General features: G+C 38.5%; 2 protein-coding genes across 3 annotated transcripts in view; one reads left to right on the top strand and one right to left on the bottom strand.

Moving 5' to 3' along the window:
• LOC100877232 (polycomb group protein Pc) overlaps window positions 1-25,664 on the bottom strand; it is a 305,270-nt gene that overhangs the window by 149,849 nt on the left and 129,757 nt on the right. The window lies entirely within an intron of this gene.
• The window catches only part of LOC100875045 (RAS oncogene family member Rab26), a 132,999-nt gene continuing 129,520 nt past the window's right edge, over window positions 22,186-25,664 (top strand). Inside the window, exon 1 of the mRNA XM_003703937.3 lies at window positions 22,186-22,528. The gene's annotated coding sequence lies outside the window, so the exon portion shown is untranslated. The remainder of the gene's footprint in view (window positions 22,529-25,664) is intronic.

Below are 25,664 nucleotides of genomic sequence, written 5' to 3'. Positions count from 1 at the left end.
TTTTCCACCATTCTATTCCATATATTTATAAAAATCCTATAAATGTTATATTTCTTACTTACTTTAATAAAGTTTTTGGGAGATTGGGGATTTGGGAAATTTGGGATTTGGGAGATTTGGGATTTGGGAGATTTGGGATTTGGGAGATTTGGGATTTGGGAGATTTGGGATTTGGGAGATTTGGGATTTGGGAGATTGGGGATTCGGGAGATTTGGGATTTGGGAGATTTAGGATTTGGGAGATTTGGGATTTGGGAGATTTGGGATTTGAGAGATTTGGGATTTGGGAGATTTGGGATCTGGGAGATTTGGGATTTGGAAGATTTGGGATTCGGGAGATTTGGGATTTGAGAGTGTTGAACCTTGGGAGTATTGGACCTTGGGAGTGTTGGACCTTGGGAGTGTTGGACCTTGGGAGTATTGGGATTTGAGAGTGTTGGACCTTGGGAGTGTTGAACCTTGGGAGATTTGGGATTTGGGAGTGTTGGACCTTGAGAGTATTGGGATTTGAGAGTGTTGGACCTTGGGAGTGTTGAACCTTGGGAGTATTGGGATTCGAGAGTGTTCGTATTTGGGAGATTTGAGAAATTGGGAATTTCGGAATTCGGAGGGTTGGCAATTTTGAGATTTTGAAACTTCAGAGATTCGGGGAATTGGAATTCGGAATTTGGAGGCGTTGGAACCTTGATGAGCTGAAACTTTGCCATTCGGTCGATTGAGGATTCGGAGACTTTAGTCATTTAGAAACTTGAAAATTATAGAATTTGTAAAACTTGCCAAATACCAAAAAAGTAAAGATTAATTCAAAATATTCCCTACTTTATTTCAAGTTTATTCGCACTCCACTTTTGACCTAAAATCGAACGAGATTTTTCGGAACCCCATCATTAAACATTCGGCACATTTTCAAGTAATTTAATTTGTCGCGCAATTTTCCTCGGATAACATTTTATGAAATCCAATTTATTTCTGATGACTGTTTAATTTATTTTTCAACGCTGATTGACCTCTCGTTCGCGATCCTCGCACGGCGAATTCATTCATGCGAAATGGAGGCTGTTGGACACGTTTAATCGATACATTCTCGACGAAATAATTTAGGGACAGCTTTCTAGAGATCCTGCGACAGGATTTTCACGGGATTCGTTCGATCAATTATCCCTCCCACGAATTCGACGACAACGTGGACAAGGGGATGAATCAACGACGGATTAAAATAGCTACCGCGCCATAACCCGTGTCACGAGTTATTTTTAAGCTCGAATTCTTTTCGTGGCTCCTCTATTAATAGGTCCATGCTGGCCAATAACGATATTTTAGCCGCTTAACAGCTTCACTTTCAATGCCGTCTTTATGACTCGAGCTTAAAACGAAAGTGCTGATATTAGAGGCATTTTACTATTTCCTTTATTTCATTTCTCTTTTGGGAACGCTCTGTTTTCGCTTAAATATTAATAGCATTCCGAATGTAAACATCAGATAGCTTATAGGATACATCATTTCTTAAAAGTTTGTTAAACAAAATTTCTTAAAAATTTGTTAAACAAAATTTATTAAACACATTTGTTAAACAAAATTTATTAAACACATTTGTTAAACAAAATTTATTAAACACATTTGATTCACAAAATTTCTTAAAAATTTGTTAAACAAAATTTATTAAACACATTTGTTAAACAAAATTTATTAAACAAATTTGTTAAACAAAATTTCTTAAAATTTTTAAAATTTAAATTAAAAAAAAAGATTCTGATTGCATATGAAGTTAAAATTCATTCATCATGATCAGAATCATACTTTGAAACTGAAAAAGTCACATGAAACATGAAGTAGAAAAATGGCGGTACTTTAAAATAAAAAATGATCTTCAAGTAGAAAAAATGGAGGTATTTTTAAATAGGAAAAAAAAACAGAACATTCAAATCGAAAAGATAGAGGTACATCGTATAGAAAAAATAGTAATTTTAATATAAAAAAATAATTTCAATATAATGGCGAGCTTCAGAAAAAAATGGCGGTGCTTCCACATAGGAAAAATATCAATATCTCAAACTAAAAAAAAATTGTGTTCTAAAATACATATTTTCAAACATAACAAAAAGACTTTCACATGAAAAAGAAATTGTAATTAAAAATGACCATATAAAAAAATATCGTTGAAACAACGATGCACGGAGATGAAAGAAATAAACGAAGCAGTTCTTTTAAACCGATCATAATTGCAACGTGCTGAATTAATAGCAACCGTGACGTCAACAGTCGATGATAATGAGCATCAACGTCACGAGATCGATGTAGTTTGTCGTGAACATCATAGCCAATTTCCAAGTGTGTGCTTCGAGTGTGTAGCCAGCTTAATATCAACAAGTGGAACGACGTCAGGGCTGAATCGAATCGAAACGGGACGAGAGGGGCTACTATTACTCAATGTACCTTTAATTTTAGCCTGTCCATTTGGTAGCTATTGAATCCAATTTCGCGCGAATGTTTTCCATCCTTCTCTTGTGTATTCTACTCTTGTCACAGTTACAGTTATCTATTGTACATATAGTTGTACAATAGGTATATTCGAAGAATATTTCGTTTAATCGGTTGAGGAATTAGCAAGTTGAATAGCTGGTCATAGGTAGCTGCTACGTAGCTTTATAATTAGTATGTTTAAAGGATTGCTAAATAACTGTAAGCTACATGACTGCTGTATAGAATGTCACTGTATGTAATTGATATTAGTTCTAAATGATCAGCACATTATGTGAATTAAACCATCAGCAATTTGTTTAAATAACTGCTACTGGAAGCTACATGACATGTAAGCAATTGATATTCGTTCTAAACGATCAGCACATTATATGAATTAAACCATGAACAATTTAAACAACTGCCACATAACTGCTACTATAAGCTACATGACATACTACTGTAAGCAATAGATATTATTTCTAAATGATCACATTATGTGAATTAAACTATGAGCAATTTCTTCCGCGAACAATTCAGACGTTATCATACAGGTCTAAGTTGATCAGACCAGTTAGGTACTGAACAGTTCTAACTTCTTCTTCATAAGTTGCCACATAGTTTCATTAGGTTTATAGGTTAATACTTCCAATGTCCAGGTAGCTCCATATTTAATACACAATAGAAACTGTCACATGTAAGTTTTTAATACACAGTTCGATTGTGTAACAATTTTGCAGTTGACATAATTCTAACCGCTCTACACATTCAAACGTTAAGTGATTTCAGTTGAAGTTTTGAAGTGGATATATGGTTCTAGGTTGCAGTATAGCCCGGTTGATATACAGCACCAAGTGGTTGTCATATAAATGTAAGTAATTGCAATTCAGATCTAAGCGATCGCGGAATAATTCTGTCAGTCGTATACGGTTCTAAGTAATTGCCCCCGGGCTGTACAGTTGCTATATGGTTCTAAGTAAAAGCTATCCAGTTGCGAGTCATTATGTAGATCAAAGCGGTGCTATTTAGCTCTACACTTGACATCCGTAATTCCAGGTAATTTCCATGTAGCGCAAAGTGGTGCCTACGTAATTCCGCGGGATTGCTCGTATAGTTCATTCATGGGAGCTCGGATGTGGTAATTGTCAGCTAGTAGAATTCGTATGAGCGAAATGTGGTTGATTCTCGTACGGGACGTGGCGAGAAAGGAGGCGAAAAGAAGGGTGGCAAGAAGCCGAAACGCGACAGGAAGAGGCCGCCTTTCTCTCCCATGATTCCCTCGAATTTGCATGCGAGCCGCCTTGGACCGGTCGAGATATCGATTCGCAGGTGGCTAGCCGAGGGGATTGCTTACAATACGATTTATTACGGGAGACCACCTGCTCGCAGAAATCTCAATCGATGCCGCCATAGGGAATGATGGAAGCGCCGACGAACGGCTTCCCACGGATCTTCATTAGTATCTTCGCCGACTGGTTCCGAACCCTCCAAATTCACAATTTTTAGATATACTACTCGATACACTGATCAATACATATGGAGAATACATGTACACTGATCAATACACATATGAAGAATATAAATACACTGATCAATACACATATGGAGAATACTAATACACTGATTAATACACATATGAAGAATACTAATACACCTATCAATACACATATGAAGAATACAAATACACCTATCAATACACATATAAAGAATACAAGTACACTGATCAATACACATATGGAGAATACAAGTACACTGATCAATACACATATGGAGAATACTAGTACACTGATCAATACACATATGAAGAATACAAGTACACTGATCAATACACATATGAAGAATACAAGTACACTGATCAATACACATATGGAGAATACAAATACACCTATCAATACACATATGAAGAATACAAATACACTAATCAATACACATACGGAGAATACAAGTACACTGATCAATACACATATGGAGAATACTAGTACACTGATCAATACACATATGAAGAATACAAATACACCTATCAATACACATAGAGAGAATACAAGTACACTGATCAATACACATACGAAGAATACAAATACACCTATCAATACACATACGAAGAATACATACACACTGATCAATACACATAGTGAGAAGATACAGACATACTAATCGAACCGAACTAAAAGATGCACTGATAACTGAATCATAATAACTGAAGTGTCATTTCATGACAGAATGTCTTTGTATGATAGAGCTCGTGGCTAATCACACCACCATACTAATCATAGCTCGTGGCTGATTAGCATCGTGTGATGACAGTAGACTAATGGTTCAGAATAGATTGCATCAAGGTTTGATTACAACAGACGCTACCACTGTGTTATTCAGTAGGTTGATTCATGGTGTGGTAATAGATGCTACTGTGGTTGATCACGGTGGACTGCATTATGGTTTGATTATTGCAGACTCCATCATAGGCTGATCACAGTAAATTGCACTATGGTATGATTGTAAGGAACTTTGTCGTTATATGTTTATAGTAGAGTGCATCGTGGTATGATCGTAATAGATTTCGTGATAGATTGATCATAATAGACTCCGTCATAGGTTGATCATAGTAGAGTGCATTGTGGTATGATCATTAATAGACGATATCATTATTCACTCATAGTAGACTGTATTATGGTACCAGCATAATAGACTCCATCATAGGTTGATCATAGTAGACTGTCTTATGATATGATCATTAATAGATGCTATCATTATACACTCATAGTTGACTGCATCATGGTATCAGCATAATAGGTGACTTTATCATAGGTTGATTATAGTAGAATGCATTATGGTATGATCATTAATAGACGATATCATTATTCACTCATAGTAGACTGTATTATGGTACCAGCATAATAGACTCCATCATAGGATGATCATAGTAGACTGTCTTATGATATGATCATTAATAGACGATATTATTATTCACTCATAGTAGACTGCATCATGGTACCAGCATAATAGACTCCATCATAGGATGATCATAGTAGACTGTCTTATGATATGATCATTAATAAACGATATCATTATTCACTCATAGTAGACTGTCTTATGATATGATCATTAATAAACGCTATCATTATGCACTCATAGTAGACTGCATCACGGTATCAGCATAATAGACTTCATCATAGGATGATCATAGTAGAATGCATTGTGATACGATCATAATATACGTTGTCCTTATACAACCATAGTAGACTACATCATGATGCAATCATAGTAGACTGCATCATGATACATCAATAAATATATCTGGTACATCTAGCAACAATCACACTAATGATAAACAAGGTACCATTAACATGTCTTAATTATATACGTGTGAATCATAACTGAACACGTCTGAATCCTGACTGAACATGTCTTAATCCTAGCTGCACATGAATTAACCCTAACTGAACACGTCGTGATCCTAACAGAACACGTATTAACTCTGAGCACGTACTAACTAACCAGGTTCGAAATGTATACACGTCAATCAATTCTATTTCGAACCAATGAAAATGACTTTCTATCTACTGCATCCTGCATCTTACTCAATAATTCTACGTAAAATCAATAACAGAAGATATAACCCGCGTTCATATACTCGTTTGATTTCAATAACGCGATGATTTAAATATAGTTTAGTTAATTAATAAGAAAATCGAGGCGTACAGTATCGAATGACACCGATGACAGGGAAAGAAAGGTAGGCCGCAATATAGTTTGTTCGAAAGGGTTCGAATGAATGAGAGAGGTGGCCAAAAACGGGCGGGCGGTGTGCAAAAGGAGCAGGGAAAAAAAGAGAAGCCCTCGGTGGCAGCCGGTCCGGCGAGTTTTTGAACGTCTGGCGCTAACTGTTGGCCCCCGTAGTGGGCTCGCAGGTACCACGGTACCGTCCCACACATGGTCCCACTCCAACCGCGGGCCCTTCCGACAGAGAACCCTCCACCTCCATTTCTAACCACGTCGGACGCCCACAACTCTCGCAACCTCGGCCCTCGTGATTTATGGGACACGCGCGCGTTTCATGCTATACCGAGAATCGCTGGAAATTGCACCTTTCGTTTTCGTTCTTTTTGGAAAACTATCCTTCACCGATTTATTCGGTTTCGGTCGGAGCTACGGTTTACTCTGGACTATTTATAGGGGAATCGGGGACTCGGTTGGAATTGCTGGATTCTTGCGGTGTTGCGATTTCGGGATTTGGAGAGATGGAAATTTTGGGATTGGGGGATTCTAAGGATTTTAGAGAGGTGGGAAGTTGGGGATTTGAGGACGTTGGAGATTTGGGGGATTTGGGATTTGGGAGTGTTGGGATTTGGAATTTGGGAGATTTGGGAGATTTGGGATTTGAGAGTGTTGGGATTTACGAGATTTGGGATTTGGGAGTGTTGGACCTTGGGAGTATTGGGATTTGGGAGATTTGGACCTTGAGAGATTTGGGATTTGGGAGATTTGGGATTTGAGAGTGTTGGGAGTTGAGAGATTTGGAATTTGGGAGATTTGGAACTTGGGAGATTTGGGATTTGGGAGATTTGGGATTTGAGAGTGTTGGGAGTTGAGAGATTTGGAATTTGGGAGATTTGGGATTTGAGAGATTTGGAATTTGGGAGATTTGGGATTTGAGAGATTTGGGATTTGGAAAATTTGGGATTTGGGAGATTTGGGGATTTGAGAGATTTGGGATTTGGGAGTGTTGGACCTTGGGAGTATTGGGATTTGGGAGATTTGGGATTTAGGAGTGTTAGACCTTGGGAGTATTGGGATTTGGGAGATTTGGGATTTGAGAGATTTGGAATTTGAGAGATTTGGGATTTGCAAAATTTGGAATTTGGGAGATTTGGGGAATTGGGAATTTGGAATTTAGAGGCGCTGGGGACTTGGTGAGCTAAAAATTCTGCGATTTGGTCATTTAGGGATTCGGGGACCTCGGGCATTTGGAACCTTGGAAATTATAGAATTTGAAGAATTTGGGTTTGAAAATTCTGCAAGTACGTCCATTCATAAATCTCCAAACTCCCAAATCCCACATCATATTTCCAACATCCAAATACCAAAAAAGTCAAAACTAAACAAACTCAATATTAAACAAAGTGAATTAACAAAGTCAAGACAAAGCAAAGTCAATCAACAAAGTCGGTAGAGGTTCCGAGCATCGTTCCTCGGCAGGATAAATAATTTGAGTGGGAATACTCGTTAGCGGTAGTGGTCGAAGGTGGAAGGACAGGAGGTAGAAGGTACGACCTCGAGGAGGTCGTCGAAGCGAGTAAACGGAACGTCGGAGCGTGGACTGCGGGCAATATCGGCGGCGAACGTCAGAAGGCCGGCCAACTTTTTTTCCTAGCGAACACAGACAAATCGATATCTACTCGCGCAGCGGTTTCGCGTTTTCCTGCTGCAGCAGCCTCGACCGCAGGGTCACTGACACACCGTGTCGTTGTCTGATGGAACACGACCGGCTCCGTTCTCGCTTTCCTACGCTCAGGATCTTTCCTTTCTGAAAATTCTTCTTCGATCTCTTCTGTTATACAGTTATAAATAGCTCTCTGGTTATCAAGAAATATTCTAATTCAATTCATTCGTTTATTATAATTCGTGATGAGAATGTACTTTTGGGAAGTTTTTGTTTTGATGTCCGATGTTATTTTAGTCTGTAATCTCTTTTTGGTCTGTTAGAGATCTTTTCTTGGGATATTATTGTCTTTTAGTTTTTGATTGATCTCTGGCTTATAATAGATCTCTTTTTGGTCTACAATTGGTACCTTTTTGGTCTATAATAGACCTTCTTTTGGTTTATAGATCTCTTCCTGATTTATTACGGAATTTTTTTTGGTCTATAATCTCCTCTTGGTCTATAATTGATCTCTTGTTGGTCTATAAGACATCTCTTAATGCACTACGAATTTTATCATGTGAACTCTCGTGACATAATTAGGATTTCATCCTACCTTGTTTATCTCGGGTCTCTATAGATATCGATCTGTTTATCAGTCTTTTGTTCGTTTTCGCGAAATTTTTAAAACGACTACATTTGTAATATGTTTATACCGTGTTACATGTACTTCTTTAATTAGGTTCTTATTGTTGTTCTTACATTTTATATGGAACTTGTGGGTATATGCAACTTGTGGGATACATTACCTTGTAATTTATTATTGGTTCACAATTTGTAATACATAGTTCATTATACATGTACAAATTGCAAAATATAATTCATTGTTCATAATTTGCAAATTATATTTCACTATTAGTTTATGAGTTTATAATAAAATAAATAATATGGGGCACCAAATTATAGCAGAGTTGTAGTCAGTCAATTTTTAATAGGTTAGATTCGGTAAGAAAGGATGTCCATAATTAATTAAGTTCGTAAGACTGTATAGAATCTGGTTAACCTTGTACAACAGAAAACGAGTAATAATGCGGTAATTCCGCTAGTGAATCGCGATTTCTGGCGACGGTACCAGTCCCTATTAAACTAGAATCAATTCACCAGACGCCATTCAATCCGATCGTGTACAAGGAAAGCGAGGGAAACTGGGTCAGCGCAATTTCATAAAACCTCTTCCTGCAACAGCAAACAACGCTATGTACTCGCTTTTATAGCGTACCATCGACCCACATTCTTGCGTTTAGTGCGGTCTTGGAAAAGTTACAAGACCATCCAAAGACGTGTCCGTCAAACAGCGTGTTCTAATTAAGATGGTGGATCAACAGACCGAACGACATTATTGAAAATTTACCTTCTACAAAGATGTACAAAACACTTTTATGTACTTTTGTGTCGGCAGGTAGGAGATAGGTAGGTTAGAGATTGTTAATTATTAGTCTGTTATTACAGGATACAGTAACTATTTATGGTTATCGATTATATATAATTATTTCTGATGATAGTTGTAATAGTTGTACGTGGTTGTCAATTATAATGATTATTTATGATTATGGATTGTATACGGTCATTATTTGTGATTGGTTTATAGTAATTCATGAGTACTAAGTTATTAATGATTGCATGTGAATGACGATTATATGTGGTTTTAGATTATGATGGTTATTCATGTTCATGGATTATGGCAATTATTTGTGTTCATAGATAGTGACAATTATTTATGTTCATAGACCTTGGCAATTATTACTTATGTTCATACATTATGACAATTATTTGTGTTGATAGATAATCGCAATTATTTATGTTCATAGATCTTGACAACTATTACTTATGTTCATACATTATAACAATTATTTGTGTTGATAGATAATGACAGTTATTTATGTTCATAGACCTTGACAACTATTACTTATGTTCATACATTATGGCAATTCTTTGTGTTCATAGATAATGACAATTATTTACGTTCATAGACCTTAACAACTACTCCTTATGTTCATACATTATGACAATTATTCATGTTCACAGATTTTGACGATTATTTATGTTCATAGATCATGACAATTATACATGTTCATACATTATGACAATTATCTATGTTCACAGATTATGACAATTACTTGTGTTGATAGAACATGACTATTTTTTATGTTCACAGACAATGACAATTATTTATGTTCATAGATCATGACTATTACTTATGTTCACAGATCATGACAATTATTTATGTCCACAGATTATGACAATTATTTATGTACACACACAATGACAATTATTTATATTCACAGACAATGACAATTATTTATGTGCACACACAATGACAATTATTTATATTCACAGACAATGACAATTATTTATATTCATAGACAATGACAATTATCTATGTTCAGATATCATGTTCAATTATTTATGTTCACAGACAATGACAATTATTTATGTTCACAGACAATGACAATTATTTATATTCACAGACAATGACAATTATTTATATTCATAGACAATGACAATTATCTATGTTCAGAGATCATGTTCAATTATTTATATTCACAGACAATGACAATTATTTATATTCATAGACAATGACAATTATTTATATTCACAGACAATGACAATTATTTGTATTCACAGACAATGACAATTATTTATATTCATAGACAATGACAATTATCTATGTTCAGAGATCATGTTCGATTATTTATGTTCACAGACAACAGCAATTAATCATGTTCATAGACAGCGACAATTATGTACGTGCAATGATAGAAAATGTTCTGTAGCGACACATTTAACCATAACAAGACCAATCTTCACTCCAGACTTGTCCAGGAATATACGAACGAACGTGAACAAAATAAAATTGATATCGATTTTTAAAAAGTCGCGATGAAAATTTTAAGCTTGAAGGCGAGGAAGGTTCCCGACATTTTTACCTCAAGACCGGTTGAATATTTCAGCGCGGTAACGAGCTAAAAGTCGAAAAATCGAAGATTAACGTTGTGGAAGAATGTGTGTATGAACCTTCAAACTTCTAAATGGTCTTCGATAATTTTGTACCGATGACACGGTAAGGTTTTTATTCACCCAAAATTGGAGGCGAATGAAAAAGTGAAGTGTCAAAATGTGACATGTGATGAACGAAGTGACAAGCGTGAGACTCGATGACATTTCTACTTGTGGTTTTTTATAATTAGATAGCAAACTGTCTAGAAAATTGCAAATTACTTGTACTACGTCAGAAAGAACTGGTGTCCCTTTTATGTCAATCTAAACTGATCAGAGTTATAATATTAAAACAGATAGGAACGCAAATGTATGTAATATGAATGCAAATATTACGACGCAAATAATTGCATTGATCTTCAAATTAAAGCTTAACTTCAAATTAAATTTACATTCGAGTAAAAGTTTACGAAGTACAAGTGCGTCAAACACAGTACGCCTGAACAAGCTATGAAATTTCCACAAAAACACATCGACAAAATTTTTGCATACAATCTGCGAGCAGTTTGATCACACGAGAACCAGTGATTTCGCCCAGTGACCATTTCCGAAAGTTAACGAAAATATCCCGTTGTTTGATTACCCCGAAAGATTGGGATCTCTGTTTTGAACGAGTTCGATCCGTGAAGCCACCTCCTCCCAGAGAATCCAAATGGAGCCAGCAGAATCCGGTTCGTCGAGCAACCTTTCTGTCGTTCCTGTCGCCTTGCTAAAACCACGACCCTCTCCTCGTTTCTTCCACGTACGCCAGAGAGAGCGTGATCGGCTCCGTGTCCGTGGCAGCACCGGTCTGGTACCACGACCATATCTCCCCCTCTCGACCCTCCCTTCTTTATCCGATTCCAGCGTTTCTACCCCTTCGTTCGTTGCTCGCCAACTCGAACGATCATCGTTCGTCCTTGTCTTCCGCTCTTCGTGGACGAATACCTCCTTCCTCGTCTGACGTTCGTTCGGGTCCTCGACAACGCTGTTCACCCTCTTGCTCTCGTCGTTCCTGTTCCCTTTCGTTCGTTCTTCGTGGCCGACCAGTCGGTCACCTACTCGAACTTCATGGTCGCCTGGTCCCATGGGCAGCCGGACGCAGACGTGCAAGATGGCACGCCCAACACCATCGGTCACGCAGACGCCGTCGTCGCTGCTCGTGGTTCAAGAAACAGGATTCCATACAAGTTCCGAGTCTAATTTGTTCGATCGTGAATCATCTGGGATTCGCACGCAGCTTTTATGAGCGGGGGTTGTCACCGACGTTTATTGGTCACCGAATATCATAAAGTTTGAAGCATACATGTGATCACGAAGATTGAAAACTAAATATGATCTCAAAGATTGAAACATAAATGTAATCTCATAGATTGAAACAAGAACATAATCACAAAGTCTCAAATATAAAATATGATCACAAAGTCTGAAATATGAATATGATCACAAAGATTGAAAACTAAATATGATCTCAAAGATTGAAACAAAAATGTGATCTCATAGATTGAAACAAGAACATAATCACAAAGTCTCAAATATGAAATATGATCACAAAGTCTGAAACAAACATATGATCACAAAGTCTGAAATATGAATATGATCAAAAAGTTTGAAGCATAAATGTGATCACGAAGCTTGAAACATAAATGTGATTTCAAAGATCGAAACAAGAACATAATCACAAAGTCTAAAATATAAATATAATCTCAAATTTCAAAACATGAATATGATGACAAAATTTGAAATGTAGACATAACCTCAAAGTTTGAACCACAAATATGACCCCAAAGCCTAAAATATAAATGAAATCCCAAAGTTTAAAATATAAATGTGATTCCACAGTCCGAAACGTAAATATAAATTTGAAATGTAGACATAACCTCAAAGTTTGAACCACAAATATGACCCGAAATCCTAAAATATAAATGAAATTCCAAAGTTTAAAATATAAATGTGATTCCACAATCCGAAACGTAAATATAACCACAAAATTTGAAATATAAACATAACCTCAAAGTGTGAACCTGACCAAATGTGTAAAATCTGACGAAAAAGCGTAAAAAATAAAAACGATCCGAAAGTTAGAGAGAACATAAATATTGCGACACAGAATTTTGAGCATCGTTTTACGAGAAAAACGTGTTACGATCGAAATGCTCCGTTCATGTTGAATTTTCGATAAGTGTCGAGTTATCAGGCCGCATCGGGCGTCGTTAAAAATACCCGACGGATGTTGAACGTCGTGCTCTGAATGCCGACCGTCGACGATAATGACGACGCAACGTTGATATCGCTGATTGTTTCGTCGCGAATGAATCGTCGCGTGATTACGTGAACGGATTAACGCAACTGCAAAGCTGATTTGCTCGCGATTCATGTCCCGCCATGTGTAAATTCGAGCCCCGTTCCTGTTTTCTCCGATTAAAAATATGGTTTAGCGGCTGCAACGTGATCGATGAACAAACATCTTTTATTTCGATAATACTATGGTTTGTATTCTTGTGAGGTTTTATGTTTTCTTATTGTATTTTACATTTGAAGTCGCAACTCCTGTGCGTTGTAATCTGGACGCGCTATAATTTCTACGCGTTGTAATCTCTAAGCGCTGTAGTTTTTACGCGTTGTGATTTCTATACGCCGTGATTTCCACGCGTTGTAATTTCTACGCGTTGTAATCTCTACGCGCTGTAATTTCTACGCACCGGAATTCCTACGCGTTGTAATTTCTACGCGTTGTAATTTCTACGCGTTGTAATTTCTACGCGTTGTAATCTCTGCGCGCTGCAACTCCTACGCGCTGTAATTTCTACACACTGGAATTCCTACGCGCTGTAATTTCTACGCGTTGTAATTTCTACGCGTTGTAATCTCTGCACGCTGCAACTCCTACGCGCTGTAATTTCTACACATTGGAATTCCTACGCGCTGTAATTTCTACGCGTTGTAATCTCTACGCGCTGTAATTTCTACGCACTGGAATTCCTACGCGTCGTAATTTCTACGCGCTGTAATCTCTATGCGCTGTAATTTCTACGCGTTGTAATCTCTACGCGCTGCAACTCCTACGCGCTGAAATTCCTACGCGCTGTAATTTCTACGCGCTGCAACTCCTACGCGTAGAAATCTTTACGCGCTGAAATTTCTACGCACTCGAATTCCTATGCGTCGTAATTTCTACGCGCTGTAATTTCTAATCAATAAGTTTTCCACGTGTTACCAACATTCAACTACAAAAGTTTGTAAGCTTAAAATCGCTAAAAACTTGCGAAAAGACTTTGTTTCCCTTCTCCAACGTTAATATTGCCGAGCGCGAACATTCTCTTCGACTTCGACTTCCTTTCCACGAACATGGTTTCCATGAAACTCGTATCTTGCCGATCTTGTTTGGCGAAGTGCACGCTTCGCCATATTTCCTGTTGTTGAATAGCCTTTCGTCGGGTATACCTTGGACGTATTATCACCTTTCATCGGTAAATGGAATTATTGGGACAGCCGATACCAGGACAGCGCGTAAATTGGCCTTAAATATGTAAATTCTTCGTCGATTTCACCGAGTACGAGCGCGAAAGCGAGCTTTAATCGTTTGCACGAAAGTGTAACGGAGCCGCGTTTCGCGATATTTTAAATTATTGCCTACGAGAATTGCGTGCTGATGGAAACATCTGCCGGCCATGTGAGAACCCTTTAATGCTTTCAGTGAAGGCTATTGGTATATTCGTTAGATTAGTAGCCGACAGATTAGTGGCCGTTAGATTAGTGGCCGTTAGATTAGTGGCCGTTAGATTGCTACATGTGAGATTACTACACGTTAGATTATTACACGCTAGATTATTATGGGATAAATTACGTACCTACGCATTCGAATTTCGGCGCGTTGAGACTTCAATGCGTTGTGATATCTACGCGTTGCAACTCCTACGCGTTGTGATGTCTACGCGCTGTAATTTTTACGTGCTGGAATTTCTACGCGCTGAAACTCCTACGCGCTGAAATTTCTACGCACTAGAGTTCCTACGCGCTGTAATTTCTATGCACTGAAACTCCTACGCGCTGAAATTTCTACGCGTTGTAATCTCTACGCGCCGTAATTTCTACACGCTGAAACTCCTAAGCTCTGTAATTTCTACGCGCTGGAACTCGTACGCGTTGTAATTTCTACGCGCTGGAATTCCCATGCGTTGTAATTTCTATGCACTGAAACTCCTACGCACTGAAATTCCTAAGCGCTGAAATTCCTACGCGTTGTAATCTCTACGCGCCGTAATTTCTACACGCTGAAACTCCTACGCTCTGTAATTTCTACGCGCTGGAACTCCTACGCGTTGTAATTTCTACGAGCCGAAACTTCTACGCGTTGTAATTTCTATGTGTTGCAAATCCTACATGGTGTAATCTCTACGCGCTGTAATTTCTACGCGCTGGAATTCCCATGCGTTGTAATCTCTACGCGCTGTAAATTCAACGCGTTCTGATTTTTATGCGTAATATCGTCGCGTTGTAATCTCTATGCTTTCCAGTCCCCATAAACCGTGATTTCCACGTATTATACTCCATACATACTGTAATTTCTATGTGTTCTAATCTCTACACATTGTAACTCGAAAGTCTTGTATCGCGTATCGTCACGTAACTCTACATTTCATATCGTCACGCGATATAACTTCACACGTTCGTCACGTATTCGCGTGGAGTTACACGCGATCATACGTTAAAATAAAGTAATCATATACATTACTATTATATACATTCCTTATATTTAGAGGGCGTAGAGGCTATAACACGTCAAAATTACAACGCATGAAAATTACAGTGTGTAGAGATCACAACGTAAAGGCGTTGCAACGCGTAGAAATTACAACCTGTAGGAGTTGCAGCATGTGGAGATTACGGCGCATAGGAATTACGACGCGTAGTAATTACAATGCGTAAAAGTTAAGGCGCGTAGAGATTACTATGCGTAAGAGCTTCAGCGCGTAGAGATTACAGCGCGTTGGAATTTCAGCGCATAGAAATTAGAATGCGTAGGAATTTCAGCGCGTAGAGATTACGACGCGTAGGAGTTTCAGCGCGTAGAGATTACGACGCGTTGGAATTTCAGCGCATAGAAATTACAATGCGTAGGAATTTCAGTGCGTAGAAATTACTACGCGTAAGATTTTCAGCGCGTAGAGATTACAGTGCGTTGGAATTTCAGCGCATAGAAATTAGAATGCGTAGGAATTTCAGCGCGTAGAGATTACGACGCATAGGAGTTTCAGCGCGCAGAGATTACGACGCGTAGAAGTTTCAGCGCGTGGAAATTACAACGCGTAAGAGTTTCAGCGCGTAGAGATTACAGCGCGTTGGAATTTCAGCGCATAGAAATTACTACGCGTAAGATTTTCAGCGCGTAGAGATTACAGTGCGTTGGAATTTCAGCGCATAAAAATTACAATGCGTAGGAATTTCAACGCGTAGAGATTACGACGCGTAGAAGTTTCAGCGCGCAGAGATTACGACGCGTAGAAGTTTCAGCGCGTAGGAGTTGCAACGCGTAGAAATCATAACGCGTAGGAATTGCAGCGCGTAGAAATCACAACGCGTAGGAGTTGCAACGCATAGAGATAAACAGTGCGTAGGAATTACGGCGCGTAAAAATTACAGCGCGTTGGAATTTCAGCGCGTAGAAATTATAACGCATTCGAATTTAAGCGCGTTGAAATCACAACGCGTAGACAATACAATAAAACTCTATATAACAAATTATCAATTTTCAGTCCATCCCAGAATTCGTAGACAGCGATCAATCATGAAAAAGCGCATACACACAGCAAGAGGATCGATCAGTCCTCCCGGTCAATTTCGCCAGCGATCGCGCTATTTGACCGCGAGTAAGGGTGATTAATCATCGGACCGGGTCGCCGTGAATCGAGAGGGCAGGGCCGAAAATGGCGGTCCACAGGCCGAATTGCAGAAACTGCGGACACTCGCTGCTTCCCCGATTGGCCGGTTCGCCCTTGGCCCTCGCCGGGGTCGAACGCGTCGCTTCCTCAAGAAGCGTCGCCATCCTGTGACGAGCTTCCGAAGCTCGCCACGAAGCTTTTCGCCGACACGCACGTGTGTCCGCGCATTCCCGCTTCCCTCTGACTCGCCAACCATCGTCTACGTTCACCCTTCCTTTGCTCGTTTCTCGATGATACGAGGAGGGGTTGGTAATTCTGAACCAAGGGCTGCGATTTTATCGGCCGCGAGCCTGGACCAAGGGTTTGCTGAAAATCTCGCGCAGAATCGCGAGGGCTCTGCATGCTTGCCACGTGCGATTTCGGATATTATTCTACCTCGGGGGTTGATTTAGGAAGGTTTTTTAGGGAGGGTTTTTAGGGCTCTGTTTGGGGAGTTAAGTGGGGTAGGTACTGGGATTTGCTGATTTTTAAGATGAGTTTTCTGCGGTGTCATTTTTTAGATTTGTGTTAGGTTGCGGTTAGAAGGGTTAACTGATTTGGGGAGGATTTTTTGTAGATCTGAGATTATTGTTTGGGGAGATGGTAATTGGGCTTCTGTGGGATTTGCTGATTTTTAAGACAAATTTGCTGCGGTATGATTTTTCAAATTTATGGTAGATAACGTTAACTTGAGGTGGGTAGGTTAGAAACTGCTCCAACAAATATTGAGTCACTTCATTAATGTCTAACAATTCTTACTGTAATCAACTGTAATAGGACCCTGTAAGTACTTCATATATTACTTATAAGTAGTCTGCTGCATTGTAGAATGTCTGATATATTATTCGTAAATCAATTTTATTGTGCACGGCTGCATTAGAGTAATTCTGTAACAACCACTGTAACTTATGTTATTTTGTTTGGTAATATTGTAAATATATGCTACATTTATAACAGTCAATTTCGTAAATATTTATTGTAGTTATATAATACATACTTATTCTCACCTAACACAAACAGAAAATGTCAGCAATAAACATTGCAAGCTTTTATTATCATAATTTCATAAATATTTATTGTAGTAATTTTATAAGTATCACCTACAGTAGTTTCATGAACATCAACTGTAATAATTATATGAATATTTATAACAACAATTAATATTATAAATATTTATTTGAATCATAACCTCATACGTTTAAAAAACGTCTTCCTTTAACAACAACCCTAACTTATTCAATTTGTATTAACTAGTAATAAGAAGCCTGTATTAACCACTAATAAGAAGCTTGTATTAAAATTGTGTTAACAATAATTTTATAAATATGACAACACATAAGAGCTAAAAATACAAAAGTTTAAAAATAAAATTGCAGAGGTATAGAGACGATGAACGAACAGTTCAAAGTCCACCGTTTACGTAACGCAATCAGGAGAAACAATCTCTCACACATGTAACGCATGTGTGCACTTCCGTCACTTCAGGAATCGCAGTTCCCCCCACTTCCGGTGTCCACTGGCAGAAGCTTTAGCGACGAGCATTAGACTCTCGATACGATCGAGATCAATGGCCACAGGCGATCGATTAAAGACGTGTATTTTATACAGGGTGGTCGAAAAGTCACGCAATCCGTATCCAGATCGGTATTCAATACAGTCTGCGTGACATTTCAACCGCTCGGTATCTCGATCTCGACGGTTTTCACCGATTCAAAGGTTAATTATGGTGGAAATAGTCGCACGCACGGTGAAAACTTCGCGTCACCGGATACGCAACGATGAACGCGACTTCCGTTCGACGAAGAGAAGCGACGAAGTTTTCGGTGTAAACGGGAAGTTCGTGTCGCGATGGCAGGGTATTTTTAGATTTTTGCGATGTGGGGATATATGGGGGAATTTTGAGAGATTTGGGGATTTGGGAATTTGGGGATTTGGGGATTTGAGGATTTGGGGATTTGGAGATCTGGATATAGGAATTTGAGAATTTGGAATTTTTAGAGATTTGGGGATTTGGGAAATTGGGGGTTTGGAGATTTGGGCAAATTGCAATTTAGCCATTTGAAAAATTTGGAATTTGAGAATTTGGGGGTTTGAGAATTTTGGGGTTTGAGAGTTTGGGAATTTGAGAGTTTGGGAATTTGAGAGTTTGGGAATTTGAGAGTTTGGGAATTTGAGAGTTTGGAAATTTGAGAGTTTGGGAATTTAAGAGTTTGGAAATTTGAGAATTTGGAAATTTGAGAGGTTGGGAATTTGAGAGTTTGGAAATTTGAAAGTTTGGAAATTTGAGAGTTTGGAAATTTGAGAGTTTGGGAATTTGAGAGTTTGGAAATTTAAGAGTTTGGGAATTTGAGAGATTGGAAATTTGAGAGTTTGGAAATTTGAGAGTTTGGGAATTTGAGAGTTTGGAAATTTAAGAGTTTGGGAATTTGAGAGTTTGGGAATTTGAGAGTTTGGAAATTTGAGAGTTTGGGAATTTGAGAGTTTGGGAATTTGAGAGTTTGGAAAATTGAGAGTTTGGAAATTTGAGTGTTTGGAAATTTGAGAGTTTTGGAATTTTAGAGATTTGGGATATTTGGAAATTTAGGAATTTGAGAATTTAGGAATTTGAGAATTTGTAAATTTGCCAAATTGGGAACTTGTAGAATTAGGTGAATGAGTAATAACCCAACCTAACCTAACCCAACACCACCAAAAATCTGCACTACACATCGCAACTATTACACATGAAAAGAGTCGCAACTACCCCTATTAAACCACAATTAAAATATAATAATTCATCAATTAAATATAAAAGCCATTCAAGTCCTAATGTCCTAAATGTCTAAAGGCTTTTAAAATCGCTGAAAAGTAGATTAAACTCCCGAAAATTGCTACGTAAACGCAATTTCTATTAAAAGCACGGCGAGTATTTATACAATTAATTGATCGTATGTATAGAGAGTGTCAGTGAATCGGGTTTAACAATAGCTGAATAATTAAATTCTGTAACATGGTTGTTCTCTGAATTAGAATTCAGAGCCCGATCGATCGTTAGCACGAACGTTCATTCATAAAACTCTCGAACAGTCTGCGCAAGTTTGACCGACATACAACGGACTCTCTTTCAACGGGGGTGGATTGTCCGCGTTGCATATTTAGGCTCTTTCCCTTTCATCCGATCGTTTCCCTGTTTTCCATGCAACTCTGTATTTTATTGAAACAATTTTTAAATTCAAATTGAAATAAACAATTTTAAATAGGTGGATTTTTATATTCACCCCTTGATTTATTTGTATTATTTATTTTTATTTGGGTGCGTTAGTCAGAGCCATAGAATATTAAGATAAAGAAAATTAAAATGTCAATTTTGTATCGATCGACTATGCAAATAATATAATTGGACTTCAATTCTAAATGCAGTATTCAAAATTAATTATGTAATTTTGTCAAAATTTCTTCTCACTCTGTTTCATGTTTGATGAGGTTGACTATCGTAGTTTTATAAATTGCAACTTTTGCTGGGTGTCGCATTTGTATTGATCTTTAAGAATTCTGACGCAAAACATAGTTTAATCGATTGGAACAATGTTACGCCAACGTTGCGGGCTGATAAATTATTGTATAACGTTCAAGTTCGCGTGACGACACTAACGATTGTCCGATGACTGTGTATGAAGTTATTAATTTATGGGTATAAAGTTCTTTAATGTTTATGTTGTAACAATGCCTGTAATCATCGAATAATTTGTTACTTTTGTTAAGTGTACAACGAATATCCTAAATGTAGCAATTTAGGATGACAATTCAATCTTTTATGAAATACAATTATTTTTGGTAAAAAATGAATTTTATACAAGTATATATTTTAGAGTGAAAATAGCAGTGCATTTTAACAAAATACGAACAAAATGTTCATGACATTTGAACAATATTAAATGGTTGTTATTGGATTATCGATAGTAGAAAGAACACTGTCTTCTATTATAATAAATGATCCTACTATAAACTCTTGCCAACTGTTTCAAGCACTGTTGCACATCTGTAACCCTTCCACTCGCAACCCTTCCACCCCTTCTATTAACTGGCACCACGAAACTGCCAAATGCAATTTATCATAATCAAATCATCTAGAATTGTATGATTAATTTTGGGAACTTGTTTCTAAATATAGAAACTTTCTTACTGAATGCAATAAGAAATTGTAAACAATATTAAAATCAACCCTTAACCAATTGTTCACTGATAATCCTCTTATTTCTATCTTTAACTATTGCACACCTTACATTCTGTATGAATTGCATGTGTGATGCATGCATGTGTGATAACGCCACATGTGTGATATTCTACATTGAAAACCCCTATAGTAGCAGTTTGAACCTGCTTCTAAACCCAAAATGAAATCGAAAGTAAAACAAGATTGAAATCAACTATTGACTGTCCATCAACCACCACTGAAATCATATTTCTACTTCTACTTCATATTCTAACACAACAGAGTCTGCAGGTGTTAATCCACATTCTACTTGAAGCTTAATCAATATTAATGAATGAAATCCCCCACAATAGTAATTTAGGTATTAAATGCAAAATGAAATCGAAAGTGGAACAAAACGTACCAGGCAACTGTCAGTCACCCATCACTGACAACTCGTATTTCTACTTCTACTCCACATTTTACCACAACAGAGTCTGTAGGTGCTAATCCACATTCTACTTGAAGCTTAATCAATATTAATGAATGAAATCCCCCACAATAGTAATTTAGGTATTAAATGCAAAATGAAATCGAAAGTGGAACAAAACGTACCAGGCAACTGTCGATCACCCATCACTGACAACTCGTATTTCTACTTCTACTCCACATTCTACAACAACAGAGTCTGCATATTCTACTTGAAGCTTAATCAATATTAATGAACGAAATACCCCACAGTAATTACTAAATGCAAAATGAAATCGAAAGTAGACCAAAATGCATCAACCCTCAACTGTCAATCCACCACTGAATCGTACTTCTACTTCTACACCCATCCTACAGGTGTACAAATTCACAAGCTACATAAAGCTCAATCAATATAACCAAATCCCCCAAAAGCAGCCTAGGTAACTCCAAACCGAAATCGAAAGTAGAAACAACCCTCCAGCACTAGTACTCGAACTATACTCAAGAGTATACGTCAGTGTACACTCGAAAGAAATATGAGGGTCCACAGGTGTGTCTAAGAGGGAGATCCGCGCGAAACAGCATAATCGCATGCACCGGCAGGTAGATTGCAGAAAAGGGTGTTGCGTGTGTGTGTGTCGCGTGCGGTCGGCGCGCACGCGTCCCTCTGACGCAACACGTACGCGGCCGATGACGTAACGGCGAGAAACCGAGTCGAGGACGTTTTATCGAGTGGAGGTTAGGACGACGGCCGGTTGCGCTTGCGTGCGTCCTCCTTTCCTTCCGTTCGACACGCGTTCTCGCCGCCAGCTAGCTGGTTTTCCTCTGCACCACGAGGAACAAGTATCGCGACAGAACGAACAGTAAACCGACACTGTTTTCCGCGGTTTCGGCGTCTCATGACCCCGACCCGACGCGATTCCTGCGCTGCCAACCGGTGCAACCATCACGTGACCGCGTCATCCGCGACCTATCGCAACCACCGGCTCCGAACACGGACCAAACAAGCACGCTTACACTTTTCCGACACGGCCCTGTTTTTCGTGGGTGGAGCGTTTTCGTGATCGATAACGGACCAGTGCTACTCGCGTTCGCCAGTTAACCGACACGAAGGTGAGAGTCTTTTCGATCGTGCACCCTGCCACCTACAACCCCTTTCATAAGCCATGGGACACATACGCGCCACCACATGGGATTGCATCGTTTCAGTTTTGGAATTGTATGGACATGTCGAAAGAAAATATCAAGGGGTGGGTTTGATATCGATGGTAGGTTTGAGGGTTGACTGAGTTCGAGTTTCGTAGTGAATGTGGATTATGTTGGCGGTATGATTTAGGTAATCATTCTGTGTTTATGTACGCTTGGGTGTGGGGTTAGCGTCGTTTGGGAGGAAGAGGGTAGGGGTAGTCATATGATTTCTATTGGGCGTTGCATTGGAGCCATTCAATTTTTAATCGTTGCTTCAACAAATTGTAAATTTTGAGATTTTGGGATACGTAGGATCTGTATTTCAAGATTTCTAAGTTTACAAATTACTAAATTACGAGATGCACATATTTGGGAATTTTCAATTTTCCAGAGCTTGAAATTTTTTAATTTCAATATTGGAAAGTTTCCACATTCCTAAATTCCTTTCTTCCAAATCTCAATACTCCCAAATCCCAATACTTCTAAGGTCTAACACTTCCAAATCCCAATACTCCCAAAGTCCAACACTTGCAAGGTCCAATACTCTCAAGGTCCAACACTACCAAATCCCAATTCTACTAGGGTCCAATACTCCCAAGGTCCAACACTCCCAAATCCCAATTCTTTCAAGGTCCAATACTTCCAAGGTCCCACACTCCCAGGGTTCAACAATCTCAAATCCCAATACTCCCAGAGTCCAACACTTGCAAAGTCCAATACTCCCAAGGTCCAACACTACCAAATCCCAATTCTCCTAAGATCCAATACTCCCAAGGTCCAACACTCCCAAATCCCAATTCTCCCAAGGTCCAACACTCTCAGGGTCCAACACTCCCAAATCCCAATACTCCCAAAATCCAACACTTGCAAGGTTCAACACTCCCAAGGTCCAACACTACCAAATCCCAATTCTACTAAGGTCCAATACTCCCAAGGTCCAACACTCCCAAAGTCCAACACTCCCAAATCCCAATTCTCCCAAGGTCCAACACTCCCAAGTCCCAATACTCCCAAAGTCCAACACTTGCAAGGTCCAACACTACCAAATCCCAATTCTCCTAAGGTCCAACACTTCCAAATCCCAACACTCCCAAGGTCCAACACTCCCAAATCCCAATTCTCCCAAGGTCCAATACTTCCAAGGTCCAACACTCCCAGGGTCCAACACTCCCAAATCCCAAATCTCTCAAATCCGAACACACCCAAATCTCAACTCTCCCAAATCCCAGTACTCCCAAATCCCAATATCCCTAAATCCCTATATCTCCCTCCACCCATATTCCCAAATCTCCACATCCCCAAATTCCCAACCCCAAATTTCTAATATTCTAAACTAATCTCCTATGATCATCCATTATATTCTACAAAAAAAAAAAATCAATAATCACCGACTAATAATAACCTAAACTTCCCGTAAACAATATCCCCCATTTTCTAACCTTGAACATCCAACGCTCACCCTTTAAAAAATCATTGGTCACGTATGTATCATTGACCCTATAAAAATCCCTGATTCGTAAACGAGCGTTTGCAGCATCTCCAAGTTCGCTCGAATGAATGTCGCAGAGGGTGCGTACTCGCGAAGTGGATTGAAATTGGCTTAGGCGAAGTGGAGAGAAATTGAAATTGAAGTTGTACAGAAGGGGACGATGCAAGGGTGAAAAAGGTTGATGTTCTTCGAGGAGGGTTGGGTATATGGGTCAGTGGTCCCTGCTTCGGGCTGTTTCAACTCTTTGGAGGGTGAAAAGGGGTGGTTTCGAGGGTGGAGGTGAGAACGTTCTTTCGAGAGAATATTTAAGTTTCCAGTGACACGAATAAGTATGCTTTGGGGTGGATTTTGTCAATGATTTATGATGGAGAATTATGTTGGAGGAAGAGTAATTGAGAAGGGTAATAATGAGGATAAATAATTTTTCTTGGGTTGATTGTTTTTAGTGATTGTATGATTGAAGAAATTAATATTCGATACTGTTTTTTAAGACTCATAGCTAATGTTTGTATATGTTGCATTAAGTTATGCAATTTTGTAGACACTTCAGCACAGGATTGAATAAGAAGCGTATTTTTCTATGAAACTGCTTTCGTAAATCATTAAATTCGTTGTAAAGAATATTTCGTAAAACATGACATTCCTTATCAATTTTGTACTGATTTACTATTATAATTGATAATAAAAATTATTCATATCGTTCAAAAAAAATTTGGTCTCAAAAAAGAGATCACTTAAATGTCATCCATTTCTCTTAAACAAAATGTGCAATTTCTAAAATTTTGTCAACATTTAATATAAAAAAATGTCTCAACATTTAATATAAAAAAATGTCTCAATATTTAATATCAATTATAACGACAAACTTTAGAACCTACTCTGAAATAGTATCAAAAGGAATGAAGATACAAAATGTCCCATCGATTCCTTAAACAAATGGTATGTCCGACCTTGATACCAGAGCAGAGGCATATCAAGAATTTCAAGATGGAGGGCTGACCTTTGCCTGTGGCGTTTAATCGATATCGAACCGTGTGGTTTTAAAGCCTAGACTCGTGCATTGTTTAGAAGCGACACACGAAAAGGTAGCGAACGACGTTTTTAATCAACGCCGCAGATACAACGCTCGATACGCCTCGTGCCTTTAATTAACCAATTAAATTACTCGAGTAAGTAGAATTACGATAAAAGGGGAGGTGGACGTACGTGACTGCAACTTTGTAGCACGTTGTTTGCTTTCCCCAACGAGAGAACATGAATTACGTTTTTAACCCAGTTTCTCGTTACATGGAGATGTTTGTAGACTGCAATAATTAGCTGGAACGCATGGGAAAAATAACAGGTTCGAGACTGGTTTCTACGTCTGTAATTACCCGGCCGAGAATTAGCGTAATCTATTAACGTTCCGGGCTTTCGATTACGGACTTAAATTCGATTGTCACTGTATTTCTGCTCAGGTGTTTCAGATATTGTAGGTTTATCGTTAGATTGGCTGGCCAACTTTAATGGCCACCGAATTCGGGAGTAATTGAGATCACGATTGTATCAGAAAATTAAATTTATCGGATTTGT

This window comes from Megachile rotundata, chromosome 4 (assembly GCF_050947335.1).
Source record: "Megachile rotundata isolate GNS110a chromosome 4, iyMegRotu1, whole genome shotgun sequence".
In the NCBI taxonomy this organism is placed as follows: Eukaryota; Metazoa; Arthropoda; class Insecta; order Hymenoptera; family Megachilidae; genus Megachile; species Megachile rotundata.
Note: the sequence above shows the minus strand (reverse complement) of the source record. Positions and strands in the feature narration are given on the sequence as shown.